At 37.1% G+C, this 22798-nt stretch overlaps 1 long non-coding RNA gene across 1 annotated transcript in view; it reads right to left on the bottom strand.

Annotated features, from left to right (window-relative positions):
* LOC118552474 (uncharacterized) overlaps window positions 1–20401 on the bottom strand; it is a 32223-nt gene extending 11822 nt beyond the window's left edge. The window contains exon 1 of the long non-coding RNA XR_004925557.2: window positions 20042–20401. This is a non-coding gene — a long non-coding RNA (uncharacterized LOC118552474). The remainder of the gene's footprint in view (window positions 1–20041) is intronic.
* Window positions 20402–22798: the final 2397 nt, after the last annotated feature.

Below are 22798 nucleotides of genomic sequence, written 5' to 3'. Positions count from 1 at the left end.
AAAGAACTTCAAAATAAAAAGCTTCTGCATAGTGAAGGAAATGATCAACAAAACTATAAGGCAAGCTACAGAATAGGAGAAGATATTTGTAAATGACTTATCTGATAAAAGGTTATCATTAAACTCAACACCCAAAAACGAATAATCCAATAAAAAATGGGCAAAAGACATGAATAGATATTTTTCCCAAGAAGACATAGAGATGACCAACAGACACATGAAGAGATGCTCAACATCACTGATCATCAGGGAAGTACAAATCAAAATTACAATGGGATATCACCTTACACCTGTCAGAATGGCTAAGATTAATGACACAGGAAATGACAGATGTTGATGAGGACGCAGAGAAAGGGGAACCTTCTTACATTGTTGGTGGGAATGCAAACTGGTGCAGCCACTCTGAAAAACAGTATGGAGGTTCCTCAAAAAGTTAAAAATAGAACTACCCTATGATCCAACAATTGCACTACTAGGTTTTTACTCAAAGGGTACAAAAATACTGATTCGAAGGGATACAGGCACCCCGATGTTTATAGCCACGTTATCAACAATAGCCAAATTATGGAAAGAGCCCAAATGCCCATCAAAGTGATGAATGAATAAAAAGAAGTGTGAATATTATTCAGCCATAAAACAGAATGCAATCTTGCCATTTGCAATGACGTGGATGGAGGTAGAGAGTATTGTGTTAAGCAAAAGAAGTCAGTCAGAGAAAGACAAATACCATATAATTTCCCTTATATGTGGAATTTAAGAAAGAAACATATGAGCATAGAGGAAAAAAGAGAGGGGGCAGCTGGGTGACTCAGTCAGTTAAGGGTCCAACTTTTGATTTCAGCTTAGGTCTTGATCTCTGGCTGGTGAGATTGACCCCATGTCAGACTCCATGCTGAGAATGGAGCCTGCTTAAAATTCTCTCTCTCCTTCTCCCTTTGCCCCTCTCCCCCCACTCGAGTGATCTCTCTGATTAGCAAATAAATAAATAAATATTTTTTTAAGAAAGAGAGGTCAACCATAATACAGACTCTTAACTATAGAGAACAAACTGATGGTTAACAAAGGGGAGGTGGGTGGAGGGATGGATTAAATGGGTGATTGGTATTAAGGAGCATACTTGTAAGGCAACTGGGTGTTGCATGCAACTGAAGAATCACTAAATTCTACACCTGAAACTAATAATACAGTGTATGTTAACTAACTGGAATTTAAATAAAAACTTAAAAACATTAAGGAAGCTTATTGACTCACAAATTTTAAATTTTTTCTTTTTTTTTTTTTAAAGATTTTTATTTACTTTTGTGAGACTGAGTAAGCATGAGTGGAGGGTAGAGGCAGAAGGAGAAGCAGACTCCTCACTGAGCAGGGAGCCCAATGTGGGACTTGATTCCAGGACCCTGGGATCATGACCTGAGCCAAAGGCAGACACTTAATTGACTAAGCCACCCAGGAGTCCTAAAACTTTTTTTCTAGTGTCACTCCTATGTATCTCTAAAGTTAGATTTCGTGGAAATTACCTAATCAACACTGATACAATTATGATGCATTTCTGAGAAAAGATTTTTAACTGCAATTGGTCAATTCTGATTTTTCCAGGGCCTTTAAATATTCTTAAAATGTGACCCAAACAAAAAAAAGAAAATGTAACCAAACTAGCAATATTATATAAATAGTAAGTAATCATAATAATCAGAACATTATATGCCCCTCACTGTATTATTAATTATGCTATTATCTTTTATTGTAAATGTTTGCCCTGCCTACTGGGATGCTGTGAGATCACAAGAAAGAAAGAAGCCAGTCAGAAAAAGACAAGTACCATATGATTTCACTCATAGATGGAATTTAAGAAACCGAACAAATGAGCAAAGGGAAAAAAAAAGAGAGAGGCGGACCATAAAACAGGCTCTCAACTCTAGAAACAAACTGATTGATGGTTACCAGAGGAGAGGTTAGTGGGGGGATGGGTGAAATAGGTGATGGGAATTAAGGAGTGTGCTTAGTGTGGTGAGCACTGGGTGTTTTAGGTAAGTGTTGAATCATTCACCATATTGTACACCCAAAACTCGTATCACACTGTATGTTGACTCACTGAAATTTAAATAAAAACTTAAAAACAAAACAAAACAAACCAACAACCAAAAACCAAACCAAACCAAAACAAGAGTCTGTTTCTTGGTTTGCCTCTCTCTTTTTTTTTTTCCTTTTGCTTATTTGTTTTGTTAAGTTCCACAAAGCATACTATTTACATTAGAAATAAATATACCAAATACTTAGAAATAAACATTTTAAAAAACTTTCACACCTCTACAAGAAAACTACATATTACCATTAAGAGAAATTAAAGGTGACCTGAATAAATGAAGACATAAACAATGTTCATGAATTGGAAAACAAAACAAAACAATGTTCATGAATTGAAATACTTAATATTGCTTTAAATCTTAATATTCCCCAATTTTTAAAACAGATTTTTGAGGTGCTATACTGGCTTTTATAAAGATTTTTAATGTACTATCTTCCTGGTTGGCATCTCTTCTATGTTTAATAAATGGCACTGTTTATATTTCTGCTTATATTTGCTTTAAAGACAAAATTTCTCAAAGTGGCTGAGCTTCAGCAGATTTCTTTCAGAGTATGAATATAGATCTTTTCCTTGCTTGTGTATTTTCATATTTAAAATATTTCTTAGTCATGTTTTACAATTCAACATGCTGATCTTAATATTTTAAGGAATATTTAGTCTACTTCTATTCATTTTATTACTGACAATATTTACCCTTTTAATTGCGCTTCCCAATATTAGTATTTTTTTCCTACAATAATTTTTCTAATAGAAAAACTCACTTGACTGTTTTAATGTCAATGTGTTGGTAAAACAATCTATATTTTCATTTGTTTGAAAATATCTTTTTTTCACCTTCAATTTTAAAAGGTATTGTAGTGGAATTTTAGGTTGCATTTAGTGCATTTTAGGTCATGATTTTCATTTAGCACTCTAAAGTTATTGTATTCTTTCTGACTTACAAGGAGGGAAATAAAACATGTGGATTTCTTATTGCTCCTGTAATAGCCTTAGCCTCCTGACACCCTTCACATACTATAAAAATTATATAGTCATTTGTCTAATTAATTTATTTTCCAAGAGGATACCAAACTGTCTCATATTCCAGAGAGAGTCAAATAATGGCAACTTGGACTAGGTCCTTAGCTTAAGCCTAAGGATTCCAGGAAGCATTTTATCCCTAGGTATTTACATGTCACATGCCTGAAGTGCCAGAACTTGGAGATAGCTGTAGATCATAAAAACCAACATGTATGAGAACTACATGGCTTCTAGAGATATTTGATTTACATACCGAAGAAATGGAATAAGGAGGAGACCCTTTCTGGAGGGGAGGAAGATAGCTGCAAAGAAGTCATTTTTTCTTATTCTTCTTCGAGGGAGTGTCCAGATACTTGTGTAGGAAAAATACCTAACATCTTTCATTGTGTCAACAAAAGGGTAAGGCCTGGGACAAAGAGGGGCCAACAATGAACTTATTTACTATGAAAAATTAATAAGAAAACTTTCTGATCCAGAAAACTTTGTGTGTACAATAAGGATATAATTAACAGAAATTAATATTAAAACCCCAAAATATATTGGTTTAGTTAATTCTCAGTTTCTTCAATGTTCCTTTGGAAGTAATACTTCTTTGTACTGTGGTTTTAAGAATTCCTTTTCAAAAATTTTTTACTTAGATTTCAGTTAACATACAGGGCAATATTAGTCTCAGGTGAAGAATTCCTATTCGCCATAGATTTTCAATATATAAAATGATTAGGTTGGTTTTTATAGTATTTATACTGCCTGGTATTTACAAAGTTTGTTGAATCTGTGAGTTGATGTCTCTTATGAAATTTGAAAAATTCTTAGTAATTACCTCTTCATGTTTGCTTCTACTGCATATTCTCTCTTTTCAGAGACTCTTATTTTCCACATACCTCTAATCTATGTTTCTACATTTTATTCTTACAGTCTTAAATTGAATATTTCTATTTACCTCTGCTCCAGTTATCCTTGTGCTATATTCTGCTGTGTCTTATCTGATATTAAATCATCTAATACATTCTTTAATTTTTTAAAAGATTTTATTTATTTGACAGAGAGAGATAGTGAGAGAGAGAGAGAAAGCACAAGCAGGGGGAGCGGCAGGCAGAGGGAGAGGAAGAAGCAGGCTCCCCACTGAGCAAGGAGTCCTATGTGGGGCTCTATCCCAGGACCCTGGGATCATGACCTGAGCTGAAGGCAGATGCTTAACCAACTGAGCTACCCAGGCGCTCCCATCTAATACATTCCTAATTCAGATAAAACTTCATTCAGTTTATGAATTCAAATTAGGTCTTACTAAATTTCAATCCTCTGGTGAATTTCTGAATTTTTTATCTCCATTTTCTCAAACGTCTTGATCAAAATGAACACCAAGTGCTTATATAATAACTTTCATGTCTCAATCATCTTTAGCAATGTTTCTATTGTCTATTTCTTACTTTAGTGTTTTCTCTTAGGATCTTATCTTTTGACATATCTAGAAATTTTTTACCATTATAGTTTTATTACTTTTGAATGTTTGACATTGGACATAAAAATGTAGAGGCTCCAAATAATATTGAGGTTTTTAAAGGATGGTTTGCAGGGGCGCCTGGGTGGCTCGGTCAGTTGAGCGACTGCCTTCTGCTCAGATCATGATCCCAGAGTCCTGGGATCAAGACCTGCATCCGGCTCTCTGCTCAACAGGGAACCTGCTTCTCTCTCTCCCTCTCCCTGTGCTCCCCCTGTTTGTGCTCTCTCTCTGTGTCAAATAAATAAATAAAATATTTTTAAAAAAGGATGGTTTGCCATTTCTCTGCCTGATAATAATGGTTTTAGGCAATTACTTATTCAATAAGGCCCAGATTATTTTTTATGCTCTTGAGCCTCCAAGATATTCAACTAAATGCTGTGGTCTCTTAACCCTATTCTTTGTTTGATGAGAATGCTAAAAGCTCTATTCTAGTTTTCAGTATATTTCCCCCTAGGTCTCCTAATCCATGTGGCAAAAGAATTGGCAAATGTCCCAAGACAGAATGCAGCTGCATTCTTTCTCCGTTACTCCCCTCTCCAAAGACTTTTTTTAAAAAAGATTTTATTTATTTATTTGAGAGAGAGGGAAAGCACAGAGGGAGAGGGAGAGGGAGAAGCAGACTCCCCACTGAGCAGAGAGCCCAACATGGAGCTGGATCCCAGGACCCTGAGATCATGACCTGAGCTGAAGGCAGATGCTTAAACCAACTGAGTCACCCAGGTGACCCCCCTCTCCTAAGTCTTAAACATTTAGTTATCATTGCTCAGCAACTCTAGACTACATTCAAGCACATGATATTTGCCTTTTTTCTGTTTTTTTCTGGTTATCTCACCCAGAAGCAGAAGTTCCCATCACCAAATTATATACAAATTTGATTCAATGTCAATACAACCTCAGCAAATAGTTTTATTAATATTAAAGTTCAGGTAGCCAAGAATAACCAAGTCACTCATTTAAAAAGATAGTGAATTTGGAGAGCTTAAGTTGCCAGACACCAATATTTATGTTACCAAGACAGAGTTACATTTCAATACTAAACAACTAAGTCAACAGAGTGTATATTGTGAACACTTGGTTAATGAGACCATTGATAAAATACAGCACTGGGGAAAGAAAGGTTTTTTCCATCAATATGGATGGAAAAAATTGGCTATCAATATGAAAAAATCTTCCTCACATCTTACTACTTGCTTTATAGTATTTAGAAATAGTAAATTCAGATGAATCAATATAATGTTATAGACTATAAGATAACATGAATGTAAAATACAAAATAATTAGTATTCTAGAAGATAACAGGAGAATGTATTATGACTTCGGGTTTGGCAGTTTCTTGAGTATGCTACAATAAACTCAAACAAAATTTTGAATAAAATTGTAACATCTTCATTCAAAGATGCTGTTGGTAAAGTAAAAAAGCAAGTCAGAGAATAGGAGAAACATATGCAACACATAAAACTCACAATGGCTCATATGTAGTATGTATAAAGAATAACTAAATACTACTAAGAATAATTTAGGTAATCCAAGTAGGGAAATGGGCCTGAAATGGAAATGCAAATTTAATAAAGATGTTACCCTGACTTTGGGTTTCTGTTGTGAAGTAATTTGTATGAGACTGTTCTTCCCAGAAATAATAATCTCTGAACAAAAAATTTTATATATATATAATCACCACAAAAATAATAAACTCACACTTTCATCTTAAGAATGCATTGAAAGCATTTGATAAATTTATAAACTATTTATGGTTTTAAAAACAAATAGAAAGAAATTCACTTAATCTGTTGATGAACCTCTACAAAATTGGATAAACTATCATAATGGTGAAAAAGCAGTACATTAAGTTCAGAGAGATAAATTCTAAGGCATAAAGATTAGAACAAAATAATCTCATTATTTGCAAAATGTATGAACATTCATACAAAAAATCTGGAAGAATCTATGGATACATTTTTAGAAATCATTAAATGAATAAGTGAATTTAGGTACATTGTTGGATATAAGATTTTATCAGTTTGTTTCTTATGCATAACAAACCAGTTCAACATTTAGTGGCTTAAAAAAGAACCCTATTTGTTTAGTTCTCAATTCTACAGATTGGTGCTTTAGGCTGAACTCATTTATACTACTCTTCTGGTGTTGTTTGGGTTTGACTATTCTGAGTTGGCTTGCTCACCTATCTGTAGAATTTTGTTAGGCTGGTTACTTCTAGATAATGCAGTATATGCCCAATGGTCCTAAACCCATTCTTGCACCTCATTAACTGTAAAATGAGCGCACTGGTCTAATAAAATATTGTCTAGAAACCATTGTTAGTCAATCAGGTATTTTGGAATACCTATAGTGGTGTTGGCAGAGGCATTGCTATCCAGGAAAGCAAACTCTTGTTCATGATAGGCATCAATTCCTACAAGGACAAAAGTTGTTAACCTTTCTCCCTTAAGTCTAAAAGAAAAAAAAAAAAGGGACATAAATAACCAACTAATGAAGTTGCTGGTTGATTTCAAGGGATAGTGTTATACCAAGGCCTCATCACTGACATCTAGTTATGGTGGAATTTAGCAGAGGCAATAATTAAGTACTATATGGATAGAAATCTGTGCTGTTGAACTTACTCTTAGCCTTAATCTATTTATCCATAGCCATTCCATGTTTAAGCAATACTGTTGGGCTTATTTTTAGCCTTCATCCCTGAATCCATGGCAATTCCATATTTAAGTATCAAGATCAAATCTTGACTAACGTCCTCTGGATTGATCATCCACTATAACTAGTAGTTGAGTGCCTCCTCTGTGGTGTATGTTCACTGGTGCAAATTAACAGATGGTCATAAGTCCACTCACATCTATCTCTTTGAGGTCTCCTTGTCTATAATATCAATATCTCCAAGCCCCTGATTAACCATCAGAGATATCTGCCACTGTTTAAGAGTCTATGTACATAATTATATGAAGGCATTTTCCCCCTTCATACAAAGTTATAAAGAAGTATGCTATTCAGTTTGCCTGCTTGGAGGATTTTACCTCACCACATTGCTCAGAACCATTTTTTTTTTTTAAGATTTTATTTATTTGTCAGAGAGAAAAAGATACAGAGCACAAGCAGGGGGAGCTGCAGGCAGAGGGAGAAGCACACTCTCCACTGAGTGGGGACCCTGATGCGGGACTCTATCCCAGGACCCTGGGATCATGACCTGAGCTGAAGGCAGATGCTTAACTGACTGAACCACCCAGGCATCCCAGAACCACTCTTTGTATGAACTTTGAATGTGGCAACAATATTTTCAGTTGAAACAAAGATATCAGTCTGTAACTGTCTGTCTCCTAAGACAAAAATCACACCAATAATTTAAACAGAAGAATTTTAATACAAAAATTATTAACTAGCAAAAGGTGATTACTAAAAAGGATAAAGATGAAGTCAAAAGAACACAGTAATAACAATGTAGAGAGCATCTACTAACAATAGGGCTGAAGAAGAGTAGCTATAGAAGGAAAATATTTAGAAAGGCCAAAATTCAGACCTCATTGGTATGTGGCTGCAACTCACTGATGATGGAGAGGATCACTCTATTGCCCCAGACCAGAGCTGGTCCACAGTTAGCAGACAGATATTTACAAAGGAGAAACCACAAGATATTACTGGTGAGCAAGAAGCTTCCAAGCAGTGTGCCAGAAGACTAACCAGGTAGCTGTAATCTTGTGTTGTCAAGCAGGAAGTCTTGTGTTGTCTTATTGGGGTATCAGCAGGCCAAGGCTGCTGAGCAGGAAACCACCCAATCAGATTTAAGGAAAACTGACCAGCCATTGAGCACCACTGAGTAACCTACATACTACAGGCAACCGTGTTGTGAGAATAGGGAGAAAAGAACACCTGGACCAGAAGGAGAAGCTGTTCCTTTTCTAGTTTTCCTCTTGTGACTTTTACAGTTAATATCAAACATTCTGCTAGCTGGTTATTATCCAGATTCAGTATCACAAAGCAAGAGTAAGAAAGGCAGATGTGGTGCTGAGAGACAATAATTTGATAACTAGCATCATCTACCACTTTGGCAATTCAGCCTTTACATGCATTCTTCTCCACACTTGAATTCCATAAAACAACAAAACAGCTATATGACTTTACCTAACAAAATACAACTATCCTTCATACAAATGTATTTCTTACTCTTTCTAAAAAAAAAATGAGAGGAAATAAAATATCAACAATCATTATATATATCATTGGCTATATTAATCATTCCTAAAATATTGAGTCACAATATTTGCTCAATATTTTGTCTTCTAAATACTAAATTTTAATTTTAATTTTTTTCCATTAGTGGAAGTTAACTTTAAATTTAGTAAATTTTAATTTTATTTTTAATTTTTTCCATTAGTGGAGATTAACTTTAAATTTAGTGATCCAGTAGTTGTTTATCTCTCTTTTTCTCAGCTTCTTTATTTTCCATCATTTGGTCTTCTATATCACTGATTCTCTCTTCTGCCTCATTTATCCTAGCAGTTAGCACCCCCATTTTTGATTGCACCTCATTATTAGCCTTTTTGATTTCGACTTGGCTAGATTTTAGTTCTTTTATTTCTCCAGAAAGGGTTTCTCTAATAACTTCCATGCTTTTTTCAAGCCCAGCTAGTATCTTTAAAGTGATGATTCTGAACTCTAGATCTGACATCGTAATAATGTCCGTATTGACAAGGTCCCTGGCAGTCGGTACTACCTCTTGTTCTTTTTGTTGAGGTGATTTTTTCCATCTTGTCATTTTGTCCAGAGGAGAATAGATGAATGAGAGAACAAAATGCTAACAGGGTAACAACATCCCCAGAAAATACACTCTAAACAAATCAGAAAAGACCTGAAGCTGGGGGAAAAGAAAGGGAAAGAAAGAAAAAAGAAAAAAAAAGAAAAAGAAAAAGAAAAAGATAAAAACAAACAAAAACAGAACAAAACAAAAAAAAAACAGAATATGATCAAATATGATCAGGCTGGTGTACAGATCAGTGCCACACACTAGATTTTGGGTGTATTTTGGTCTGTTAGAAGAAAGTGCTTCCCAAAATTTTAAAGAAAGGAAAAGTTGTATATGTACAAAAATAAGGGTAAATATGATGAAGGGATGGAATATGACTGTAAAGATGAAAATTATAGAAGATTTTATAAAAGGAATTAATAAGATAAGAAGTTGTTTGAAAAAAGAAGAGGATTTAAAAAAAAGTGAGAGAATGTGATCAGGCAGGAGACTAGAACAAAGCATACATTGGAGATTCAGGGTATATTTTGGTCTGTTAGAAGAAACTGTATCCCAAAATTTTAAAGTCAGAAAAACTTATATATACCAAAAATAAGGTTAACTACTGTGAAGGGATAGAATATGACTCTAAAAATGAAAAATAAAAACGATTTTTAAAAAAAGGGATTGATAAGATGTTGGTTGAAAAATGGAAAAAGAAAAATTAAAAAAAAAAGTTAAAAAAATTAAAAAATTAACTTTGAAAGACTAAAGAATCATGGGAAAAAAGCCATGAATTCTATGTGCTGTATTCCCCCAGTGCTGCCATTCTGCCATTCTCATTGATCGGTAAATTTGGTCTTGGCTGGCTGTTCTTGCTGATCTTCTGGGGGAGGGGCCTGTTGCTATGGTTCTCAAATATCTTTGCTGGGGCGGAATTGCCCCACCCTTACCAGGCTAAGTAATCTGCTTGGGTTTGCTCTCAGGAGCTTTTGTTCCCTGCAAGCTTTCCGTAGAGCTCTGGAGGACGACAGTGAAAATGGCGACCTCTCAATCTCCACCCTGGAGGAGCCGAGAACTTGGGGTCCCACTCCTCAATGAGCCCCCAGAGAAAAGCAGTCAATCGCTCCTGTCTCCCCAGTCTCCGGCCGCACTCTGTGCTCACCTGGCCTGTGACCAAGCATTTCTATCTCTGGCACATGACCCTGTTTGGAGTCTCCAAGCCCAGCAGAGTCCTGGGGTGTGGCGCCGCACCGCTCCTCCTGGAGGAGGACGTGGAGTCTCCCCGGATCTGCCACTTGTTGGGTACCTGCTGGAGGAGCAGTGGCCCGACTGGGCTGTGGATCCCGGTTTATGGGAACCCCGAGCTGAAAGCCCACTTCTCAGATCCTTCTCCACAGCTGGCTTCCCCACTCCAATATCTGGGAGCTATGCCGCACTCAGGCACCCCCTGGTTTCTGTGACCCCAAGAGTCCTGAGACCACACTGTCCCAGCGAGGGTTCCACCCCCTTCTTAGCCACTGGAGTGACATCCCTCAGCAGAGCAGACTTCTAAAAGTTCCAATTTTGTTCTCTGCTGTTTCTATCTCATGCCGGTAGTGGCTGATGGAAGCCCCCTCCCCCGCCGTTTATCTTCCTGAATATCGCCTCGGATTCACGTCTCCACACATCCTACCTTCCAGAAAGTGGTCGCTTTTCTGTTCAGAGAGTTGCTGCTATTCTTTTCTTTGATCTCCTGTTGAGTTCGTAGGTGTTCAGAATGGTTTGATCCCTATCTAGCTGAATTCCTGGGACCAGATGAAATTTAGATCTCCTACTCCTCCACCATCTTGCTCCTCCTCCCATAAATGATTATTTTTTTATTCAAGCAAAATAATCATTTGTTTGACACTATAGTTGCAAAAATTTTTGGAGGGTTTAGAAATTTGTATTTTTTTTTTCAATTTTTCAGATATAATGAAAAATGTAAACTTAAAAATAATAAAATTAACCTCCACTAATTTGTTATAAAATAATAATGGGAAAAAATAAATAATATGTAAAATTAATTCATATTCATAACAAGCAAAGATAAAATATGTAAAGCTACTACAGCTATCATTTTTGTAATTAATCATATGGCCACAGTTGATTATCTACGATTTCCTTCTTCCATTAGCAATTTTATAATTATGTTTTTTACACGCAGAACATTGACTGGAAATCTTACCTAGTAAAGTAACCCAAACTTTCATTTATAAAGTATCTAAATTCCTAGTAGCTCTGCATTTTTTATTGTTGTAGTTTTCTTGAAATCTTTACAGTTACATTCAAAGGAATAAGTGGTGACCCCAGATAATTTCCTGGGTTTTCAACATTATCCCATGTGCCTTCATTGTGTAACAGCATTCAATTTACCCTTGGTAATCAGGATCAATTAATACACTACATAGAGTAATGCATTTTTCTGCATTTTCAATGGCATATGAAGCCTCAAATGACAAAATGACAGACTCATCTTCCAATTCAAAGGAAGCAATGTTATGTCTTCTGGTAGAAACTGGGACATAAAAAAAAAAAAAAACAAATTCAATGTTTTAGTGATAGAAAATAGAAATTTTACGAGCAGGTTAATAGAAATAAATGTAAAAGGAACGACTTTAATTTCCAATCTTTATTTCCCAAACCCACATATTATGCTTATGAGGGAGACAGCACAACACAATGACCTTTTTTAAAAAAAAAATTAAGTAAGTTTTACACCCAACATAGGATTAGAACTCATGACCCTGAGATCAACAGTCATATGCTCTACTGACTGAGCCAGCCACCCCCAGAATGACCTCTGATTTTGAGAATATACTGCATCCTGGTTCCAGTCCAAGATGGTGATGTAGGAAGACCTCTAACTCACCCTTTCCATGGAACAACCCACATTACACCTATATATAGAACAATTCTTCATGAAGAACTGAGGGCCAACTGAACAGCTTCTGTACAACAAAAGACAGAGAAAACAGCAAAAGAGAATAGCAAGAGAGAAAAAGACATGTTAACAAAGGGAACCCTCACCCTCTATAGTGTGAACTGCAGTGGGAAGGTATAGTACTGAGGGACTGAGAACAGATTCCTCTGTCCTAGGACATAGGAAAAAAGGTACAGTTTAAAAGAACAGCTAGCATAAAAAAGAGATAACACTAGAACTCTGCCAAACAGCTACACTGTGCAGGAATGTTCTGAGTCAGAGGGATCGCAGAATGACACAACTTACATTCCCACTCCAATTTAAAAGGCCAGACCAGAACAGGGTCCACATATTAACAGGTCTGGTCAACACTGCAAACTTTCAGCTTCAGCAGGCTCAGGGTCTACAAGCCCATGCCAGCCTCAGTTGCACTAGGGCACAGAGAGAAAGTCACAATTTAAAAAGGCTAAGGAGCTGTGAGAATTCCCTGTCCTCCTCCATCTTAAAAACCCAGACTGGAACGGCATCTGGTGGACACATCAAACTTCCCTCAATGAGCCCCAGGTGCCTAGCCCACACCAGCCCCCACAATTTCATCAATGTGGCCACAAAGTGGTACACACAGGGAAACCCCTGGGTAGTGCTCACTATAGCCTCAGTCTTTGTGTCAAGGTGACACAGGGACAAATCACCCCAGAAAATTCTAGGGTCACACAACTTTGGCTTCAGGTGGCTTGCTAATGCACTCCCAGTGCAGAGTGCTCAAGAACCTTGTGGCTGAAGTCTGCCTCAAATCCAGCCACCCTACCAGGGCACTTCTGCACACTGTTCTGGGAACACAAGGTCTGTGCCTGCATTGGTTTCAGACACCCTGCCAGGGAACTCCTTATATGGAGTGCCCTGGAACACTCCTGCCTGCACCAGCCTCAGCTCTAGTTGCCCAGCCAGGTCACTCCCTGTCCTGAACACACTGGGACATGTGGCTTTCACCTAATTCAGCTTCAGTTGTCCTGACAAGTTACCCCCTGTGTGGAGCACCCCAGGACATCCTGGCCTATACCTCACCACAGTGCTAGTCACCCCTTCAAAGCACTCTCTGTGTGGAGAGTCCTAGAATACTCTAGTTTATATACACTTCAGCTTCAGCTATTCCAGCAGGGTACCCTCTATGTGTAGGGCCCAGGATCCCTCAACTTGCACCCACTTTAGTTTGAGTTATTATACCAGGGTACCCTCTGTGCAGAGAGCCCAGACCTCCAGACTCACACACCACCTCAGCTCCAGCTGTCCTGCTGAGTGCCCTTAGAGCATAGAAATCCATGACATGCTGGCCTGCACTCACTTCAGCTGTCCTGACAGGTGCCCACTATATGGAAAGCTTCAGGACTCCCACCCTACAACAGCTATAGCTCCAGCCAGCAACAAAAGTCACCAAGCATATACAGTCTACATAGAGGATGACCATACACAAGACCATTCCTTCAAGTTTAGAAGCAGTTGGTCCACCTAATCCATAGAAACAAACAGATAAAGCCAAGCAAAATGGGGAGACAGGTATATGCTTCAAAATAAAGAATAAGAAAAAAATCCTCATAAAAAGTCTAAATGAAATGGAGATAACCAATATGCCTGATAAGTAATTTAAAGTAAAGATCATAAAGATGCTCACTGCACTGGACAGAAGCGTGGAAGAACTCAGTGAATCTTCAATAAAAAGATAGAAAATATGTAAATCAGGGTGCCTGGTGGCTCAGTTAGTTAAGTGTCTGCCTTCAGCTCAGGTTATGATCTCAGGGTCCTGGGATCAAGTCCTGCATTGGGTTCCCTGCTCAGCGGGGAATCTGCTTCTCTGCACTTGTTGTGATGGGTACCAGGTGTTATATGGGTGTTGAATCACTAAATTGTGTATACCTGAAACTAATATTATAGTGTAAGTTAACAACTGGAATTTAAATTAAAACTTATTAAAAAAGAAAGAAAAGAAAGAATTACTGAAAACTTCCTTGACCTAGGGAAAGAAATAGACATCCAGGTCCAAGAAAGTTCCAAATAAGATGGACCCAAGAAGACCCAAACCACACATATAGTAATTAAAATGTCAAAGGTTAAAGATAAGGAGAGAATTTTAAAAGCAGAAAGAAACAAAAAAATCATGTACTGGTGAAAATCTATAATGCTATCAGCTGACTTTTCAGCAGAAACTGCTGGCCAGGAGGAAGAGGCATGATATATTGAAAGTGCTGAAAGAAAAAACCCTACTGAGGTGCCTGGGTGTCTCAGTCAGTTAAGCGGCTGCCTTTGGCTCAGGTCATGATCCCAGGGTCCTGGGATCGAGTCCTGCATCAGGCTCCCTGCTCAGCCGGAGAGCCTGCTTCTCCGTCTCCTTCTGCCTGCCTCTTTGCCTACTTGTGCTCTCTCTCTATCTCTCTGTCAAATAAATAAATAAAGTCTTTTTTAAAAAAAGAAAAAAAACCTACCACCAAGAATACTCTCCCAGGCCAGGTTATCATTCTAATTTAAAGGTGAGATACTTTCCCAGACAAATAAAAGATAAAGGAGTTTATCACCACTAAACCAATCTTATAAGAAATGTTAAAGAGCTGTGGCTAAAATTGACAACACAAAAAAACAAGAAGTTTTGGTGAGGATGCGGAGAAAAGGGGAATGCTTTTACAGTGTTGGTGGGAAAGCAAAATGGTACAGCCACTCTGGAAAACTGTATGGAGTTTCCTCAAAATGTTAAAAATAGAATTAGCCTATGATCTAGCAATCACAGTACTATGTATTTACCAAAAGAATGCAGAAATACTAATTTGAAGGGATACATGCACCCTGTTTATAGCTGCATTATCTAGAATAGCCAAATTATGAACAGACCCCACACGTCCCTCAAATGTTGAATGGGTAAAGAAGATGTGGTATATACATACAATGAAATATTACTCAACCACAGAAAAGAATGAAGTCTTGCCATTTGCAACAATGTGGATAGAACTAAAGAGTATTATACTAAGCAAAATAAGTCAGTCAGAGGAAGACAAATACCATACAATTTCGCTCATAAGGGGAATTTAAGAAACAAAACAAATGATTATAGGGGGAAAAGAGAAAGGAAAACCAAGAACAGGCTCTTAAGTATAGAAGAAACCAATGGTTACCAGAGGGGTGGTGGGGAGAAGATGGGTTAAAAAGGGGATGGGGAAGGAAGTGGCATGATATATTCAATGTGCTAAATGGGAAAAATATGCAGCCAAGAATACTTAATCCAGCAAGGCTGTCATTCAGAATAGGAGAGATAAATAGTTTCCAGGACAAACAAAACTAAAGGAATTCATGAACACTAAACCATCCCTGCAAGAAATATTAAAGGGGATTCTTTGAGCAAAGAGAGAGCCCAAAAGTAACAAAGACGAGAAAGGAAAGAGACAATCTACAGAAATAGCGGCTTTATAGGTAATAGAATGGCACTAAATTCATATCTTTTAATAATTACTCTGAATTTAAATAGACTAAATGCTCCAATCAAAAGACACAGGGTATCAGATTTGATTTGAAAAAAAGACCTATGATATGCTGTCTACAAAGACTCATTTTAGACCCAAAGACACCTCTGGATTAAAATTGAGGGGGTGAAAAACCATTTATCATGCTAATGGACATCCAAAGAAAGCTGGAATATGAATCCTTATATCAAACTAGATTTTAAACCAAAAACTGTAATAAGAGATGAAGAACACTATATTATAATAAAAGGGTCTATCCAACAAGAGGACCTAACAATTGTAAATATTTATGCCCCTAACTTGGTAGCAGCCAAGTATATAAATCAATTAATAACAAAAACTAAAAGAAACACATTGATAATAATATGATAATAGTATGGGACTTTAACACTCCACTCACAGCAATGAACAAATCATCTAAGCAGATCAACAAGTAAACAAGGACTTTGACTGACACACTGGGCCAGATGATATATTCAGAGCATTTCATCCTAAAGCAACAGAACACACATTCTTCTCAAGTGCACATGGAACATTCTCCAGAATAGATCACAGACTGGGTCACAAGTCAGGTCTCAACTGGAACAAAAAGATGGAGAGTATACCATGTATATTTTCAGACCATGATGCTATAAAACTTGAACTCAACCACAAGAAAAAATTAAGGAACACAAATAAATGGAGGTTAAAGAGCATCCTACCAAAGAATGAATGGGTCGACCAGGAAATTAAAGAATTTTAAAAAAGTACATGGAAGTAAATGAAAATGAAAACATGACGGTTCAAAACCTATGGGATGAAGCAAAGGCAGTCCTAAGAGGGAAGTATATAGCAATACAAGCCTTACTCAAGAAACAAGAAACATCTCAAATACACAATACTTTACACCTAAAGGACCTGGAAAAAGAATAGCAAATAAAGCCTAAATTCAGCAGCAGAAGAGAAATAGTAAAGATTAGATAAAGGATTTCCAAATATTTTCTCCCATTTTGTGGGTTGCCTTGTTACTGTGTGGGGTCTTTTGATGCACAGTTTTTAATTTTCATGAAGTCCAATTTGTTTACTTTTGTTACTGGTGTCTTTGATGTTATATCCAAGAAATCATTGCCAAATTCAATATTGTGGAATTTTTGCCCTATGTTTTCTTTTGTTTTTCTTAGAATACTTTTGTAGTTTTCTTATGTTTAAGTCTTTGATCATTTTGGGTTAATTTTTGTACATGGTGTTGGGCAAGGGTCTAGTTCCATTCATTTGCATATGGTTGTTTTTCCAGCACCATTTATTGAAAAGATTGTCCTTTCCCCATTGAATAGTCTTGCCACTTTTCTCAATAATAATTTGACCATATATGTGAAGGTTTATATCTGGACTCTATATTCATCCATTGGTCTACATGTCTGTCAATACCATTCTTTTTTTTTCTGTAGATTTGTAGTTGGTTTTAAAATCAGGAAGTGTGAGTCCTCCAATTTTGCTCATCTTGTTAAATATTGTTTTGGCTATTTGAATTTCAGGATATATTTTCCTATTTCTCCAAAAATGTCATTTTGATTTTGATGGAATTATATTGAATCTGTAGACTTCTGTGGGTAGTATTTGCATCTTAATATTAAGTCAACCAACCCATGAACATGGATGTCTATTTATATCTTCTTTAAACTTCTTTAAGCAATGTTTTGTAGTTTTCATTATATTTCTTTCACTTTCTTGGTTGTTTGTTCATGAGTATTTCATTCTTTTTGATGTTATTATAAATGGAACTGTTTTCTTTTTTGGATTTGTCATTGTTAAGTGTACAGAAATGTAACTGATATTTTGGGTATTGATTTTGTATCCTGCTGTTTTGCTGAATTTATTAGGTCTAACAATTTTGGGGGGCATTTTTAGGATTTTGTATGTATGATATCATCTGTGAATAGAGATAATTTTTCTTTGCAGTTTAGATGCCTAATTTATTTTTCTTGCTGAATTGTTCTGGCTAGAACTTTCAGGGCTTTGTTGAAAAGAAGTGGCAAAATGGGCATCCTTGCCTTCTTCCTGATTTTAGAGGAAATGTTTTCAATCTCTTACCACTGAACATAATGTTAGCTATAGGTTTTCATATATGTCTTTTATTATTTTGAAATAGTTTCCTTCTGTTCTTACCTTGTTGTTTTTGTCATGAATGGGTGTGCATTTTGTCAAATGCTTTATTCACATCATTGATGTGAACATGTGGTTCTTTTCCTTTATTCTGTTAGTGTGGTGTGTTGCATTGATTCCTTTTGTATATTGAACTCCTTGGTGAATTTTATAACTACATTTGCTGCAAACTGTATAGGAAACAAACCAATGAAATATTTTCAGTATCTTTCCTTCATCCTATTGTTTGAGAATAAAAATGTGTAATTTGCCTTCCACATTCTGGATATTATGTAATGGCTTCACCATGTACCATTACTCAAAGCCAAAATCTGTTTCAACAACATAATATACCTACACCTTACTGGTTATAACAGAAACATAAAAAAATAAGTTCTTTGCATTGTAGATAAGTACTCTATAAAATACTTTTTAAAGTCTCACAATACTTACAGGCTAGGTTCTATTTTACCCATTTTATAATTAAGGGAACTAAAGACAGATGTTAGGTTTATTTTGACACATAGCTAGTAAGTGATGGAGATTTGGAAGCATCAGTTTCTTTAACACATTTCAGCTTTTTCACCAGTATTATACATACTTATCTGTTTCAGTGTCCAGATATCTTTTGCTAACCTTTCTAATTAATACTAAAAACTTGTACGTAAAATCTCTCAGGCTTTCAACCTAAACATATAACCTGCAAAAAAAATCTGGTTTATATTTTATCTTTCATTGATTAATTGATTGATTTTTTATTTTTTTAAAAGATTTTATTTTTAAGTAATCTCTACACCTAAGGTGGGGCTCAAACTCACAACCCCAAGATCAAGAGTTGCATGCTTTTCTGACTGAGCCAGCCAGGTGCCCCTATATTTTACCTTTTAAACCTTATCCATTTCATATTTATTTTAAAATCATGTTACAGAATAGTCAATCATTACTCAAGTATTCCGTATTTGCAAATTTGCCTACTTGCTAGGATTTATAACCCCCAAAACAATATTCATAGATCTCACTTGGTCATTTGAATTAATGCTCAAGGTGACAAAAAATTCAGTCACACTAAGGCTCACATTCTCAGCTGAGGTTGAACAGATGATACTCTGGCCTCTTATTTCAGCTCTCATACAGAGAGGAGCAGAGGATAAAAAAGGTAGGGAACAGTGCACTGTATTGCAAGAAGCTCACATTGTGGGGCCATTGGAGAGTGTTTGAATCTCAACTCAGGCATCTATTAGTGGGGTGGCCCCATGCAAGTCACTTTTCACTTCTGAACCCCCTTTGCTTCTTTGTAAACTAGAGAAAATAGAATCTCCAAAGGATGGGTTGCTTTTAGAATTTCAGATTATATATATGAGATATATACATATTTCCCCGAGAAGCAATGATTCAGTAGTAGCTAATTCAGAGTGGTGGGACTTTATGAAACATAGCTACCACAATAATCAAATGTATTACTATGATCCCACTTGTATAAGGATATTTAAATTACATATTTTTAATAGATAAAAGGTCCAGTAGGCTGTACAGCCCTTTTGTGAAATAGAATTATGCTTATATATTACTTGGGGAATACTTTTTGAAAATTAAATATCAAAACCCTTTCTCTCGTTCAAATATCAGAGCTCTTTAACAAAGTAAATATGAACACAAACAATTTTACAAATGATTATGTATGAATTGATTTGGCCCATATAGTCCAAAGAATAAAACGCACAGAAAATACAAATAATGATTTCTTATTGCATGCATTTAAGAAACTTTGCCATCTCTGCTGTTTGTCCCAATCTTCCTTTGCACTGTAATTTGTAGAAGCGATGTTTCAGGATCTACAGTAAGGAAGACGTGTGTGAGCTTTCCCCAGTGCCTGGCAGCATCCTTATTCTTCATTTGTCCTCTCACATCCCATCACTCTTTGAACTTCCAAGCCCCAACACACACACACACACACACACACACACACTCACACACAGAGGCACGCACTCACCCGCCACAGAATCAGACTTTGTACATTCCAGGTAAGGGCTCCCTCCACCATCCATACACTTTGGGGTGAGACCCTACCACCATCCAGAGATTTTGAGACTTGACCTCAGCCCCAGCAGGTGAAGAAGTACTGCTCTTGAGGCCCCACCTCCCAGAAGATGCGCGCCCTCTTCTCCAAGTGCGGGGTCAGGCAAGTGAGGGGCAACTGTCTCAGTCCTGCTCCGAGCTCTCCAAGCAGCAGGTCCAGGAGGATCCTGACTCTAAGCGGGCTCTGACAAGACGCTGGGCTCTCCCCAGCCAGACCCGGGGTTCTGGAGCAAGGTTCTGGGGCCCGCCACGCCCAGAGGCTCTGCGACAGGTGACCCTCTATGGAGCAGGGTCCTTCACTCACGAGGGCCCGCGGAGGTCAGCCGGCCCAGGCCTGAGAGGATCAGCAGGAGAGACAGCATTGCGGGGCCTGCCGGCCTTGCCATGGTAATGGCTGTTAGCTGCGGAACGGCGGCCGCACGCGCGGGACCTGCGTTCTGGGCCGGTGGGGCTGGGGTCTGAGCCAGAGGCGCGGAGGTGGGGGAGGAGGGCGCAGCTGCTCCGCCCACCCCGCCCTCTCTGCGGACCCGCAGGAGCAGTCGCAGTCGCAGTTGCAGTTCCGGGCGCCCACCCACCGCCCGCTGCGCGCAGGAGGCACACGCCAGCCTGTCCTGCTGCCCACTTGGGCTTGGGCTTTATTTTCCAAAACGCGGACATTGGAAGCGCATTCAGGGATGTGAGGGTCGTAAAGTGCATTTTCTCCTCTGGAAATGGGCCATCTGCTGGTGAAGTGCTTGGCAATGTTAATAGTTCACGTCGTAGTTTTCTGGCACAATGGCTGAATCACTGTGGTGAAGGAAAACAGAAAATGGAAATTCACAATATGTTTAGTGGCAGACAGTTGCCAGTTTTAACCGTATCTACGGCTGGATTTCTAGTTTTCTCAGGTCAAAACACACACATGAAAAGAAAAAACACTAAAAATCCAAAAATCAATTCTATTATAGACAAGTTTGTTTCTTACAAAACTAAGGAGTCCAAATAAAACACTAAACAAATGTAAATATGTGTTTATTATTCTAGTATTGATTTATAATTTAAGTATGAGGCAAAATAATTATGGCTATGAAATGACTGAAAAATAATCAAAATATGTTTATTCAGTTTTGTACACTTTTGTTTCTTAGAAAAAAATCTATGTTTAGGAGACTAAGTGGTCCTTGGCCATTTTTTAATCAGGTGCTTGTTTTTGTTGTTGAGTCTCAGTAGTTCCCTTATCAGATATATGCTTTCCAAATATTTTTGCCCATTTTTGGGGGTTGTCATTTACTCCGTTATTCTGGGTATATATCCAAAATAACTGAAATCAGGGTTCAGAAGAGAGATTTGTATGCTAATGTTCATTGCAGCATTATTCACAGTAACTAAAAGGTGGAAGCAACCCAAGTGTCCATGACAGATGAACAGATAAGCAAAATGTGGTATGTACATACAATGGAAAATTTCAGTTTTAAAAAGGAAGGAAATTCTGCAATATGCTATAACATGGATGAAACTTGAAGACATTATGCTAAGTAAAATAAGCCAGTGACAAAAGACAAATACTGTATGAATCCACTTACATGAGGTACCTGGAGTAGTCAAATTCCTAGAGACAGAAAGCAGAATTGTGTTGCCAGGGCTTGGAAGAGGGATAAATGGGGCCTTATTTAATGGATATAGAGTTCCAGTTTTGCAAAATGAAGAGTTCAGGTGATGCTTGGTGGTGATGTTTGCACAACAATGTGAATATACTCTATAGCAATGAACTATACACATAAACATGGTTAAGTTGGTATATTTTTATGTTAGGTGTATTTTACTACAATAAAAAATAAAAAAAAATCCTGAAATTAGGCAAGTAATCAACCTGTATATTAAACCATGAAATGACAGTTCTTTCCAAGCTAACTCTATTGCCTTTCAATGTGTGAACTCTATATTAACTGGGGGAAAAATTTCATTTATTTAAAACAGAATGACCTAATTTCAATTTCATAAGGACTATTTTTTACAAGATATTCTTAAATTTTCCTTCCATGAAACTTGTGCTGATATGCCTTAAAATAAATACCTATAGAAAAATTCAAATATTTATTGCTCTTCCTATTTGTAAACAGAAACACAAAAAGTTTTTTTTAGAAAGTTTAATTCTCATACTTCTTTCTAAATATTTGTTTCAGTAGCAAATAACATAATATTTAATCCTAAAATGTCCATGTCAGTTTATTTTACTCAAGTATTTACTTCTTGGGTCGCCTGGGTGGCTCAGTCAGTTAAGCATCTGACTCTTGATTTCAGCTCAGGTCATGATCTCAGGGTCATGAGATGGAGCCCCATGTCAGGCTCCATGCTGAGCCTGGAGCCTGCTTAAGATTCTCTCTCTCCTCTCTCTCTCTCTGCCTCTCCCTGCCACTAGTGCTCTCTCTCTCTCTTAAAAAAAAAAAATCATCTATATATCCAAACAGGTCAGAGACTGAAGGAAACCAGATATGCATAAAAGATGTCATAGCTAGCAATTATAAATTCATTGTTAGCATGATATACAGAGTTCTCTGGGAATATAGCTAATTTGTTTTCTCTGCATACATCAAATGTAGATACAGAAAGGATGTCACATTTGAGACTTAAACCATAATTGGATGAGTAAATGATTTGTATAAAGTCAGTAAATTTTCTCCAAAGAGTAATATTAACTCATCCAAAATCTTTAAGTGTGAATGAATGATATTTTATCTCAAAAAAGTAACTTATCATAGTCCTAGGGATGGTGAGTTAGGAATAATGAGGACTAGAGACAGTAAATCCCCTAGAAGAATTTTGCATAGTTTAGGCCAGA

This window comes from Halichoerus grypus, chromosome 3, assembly GCF_964656455.1.
Source record: "Halichoerus grypus chromosome 3, mHalGry1.hap1.1, whole genome shotgun sequence".
Taxonomy (NCBI): Eukaryota; Metazoa; Chordata; class Mammalia; order Carnivora; family Phocidae; genus Halichoerus; species Halichoerus grypus.
This window is presented reverse-complemented; position numbering and strand designations above follow the sequence as displayed.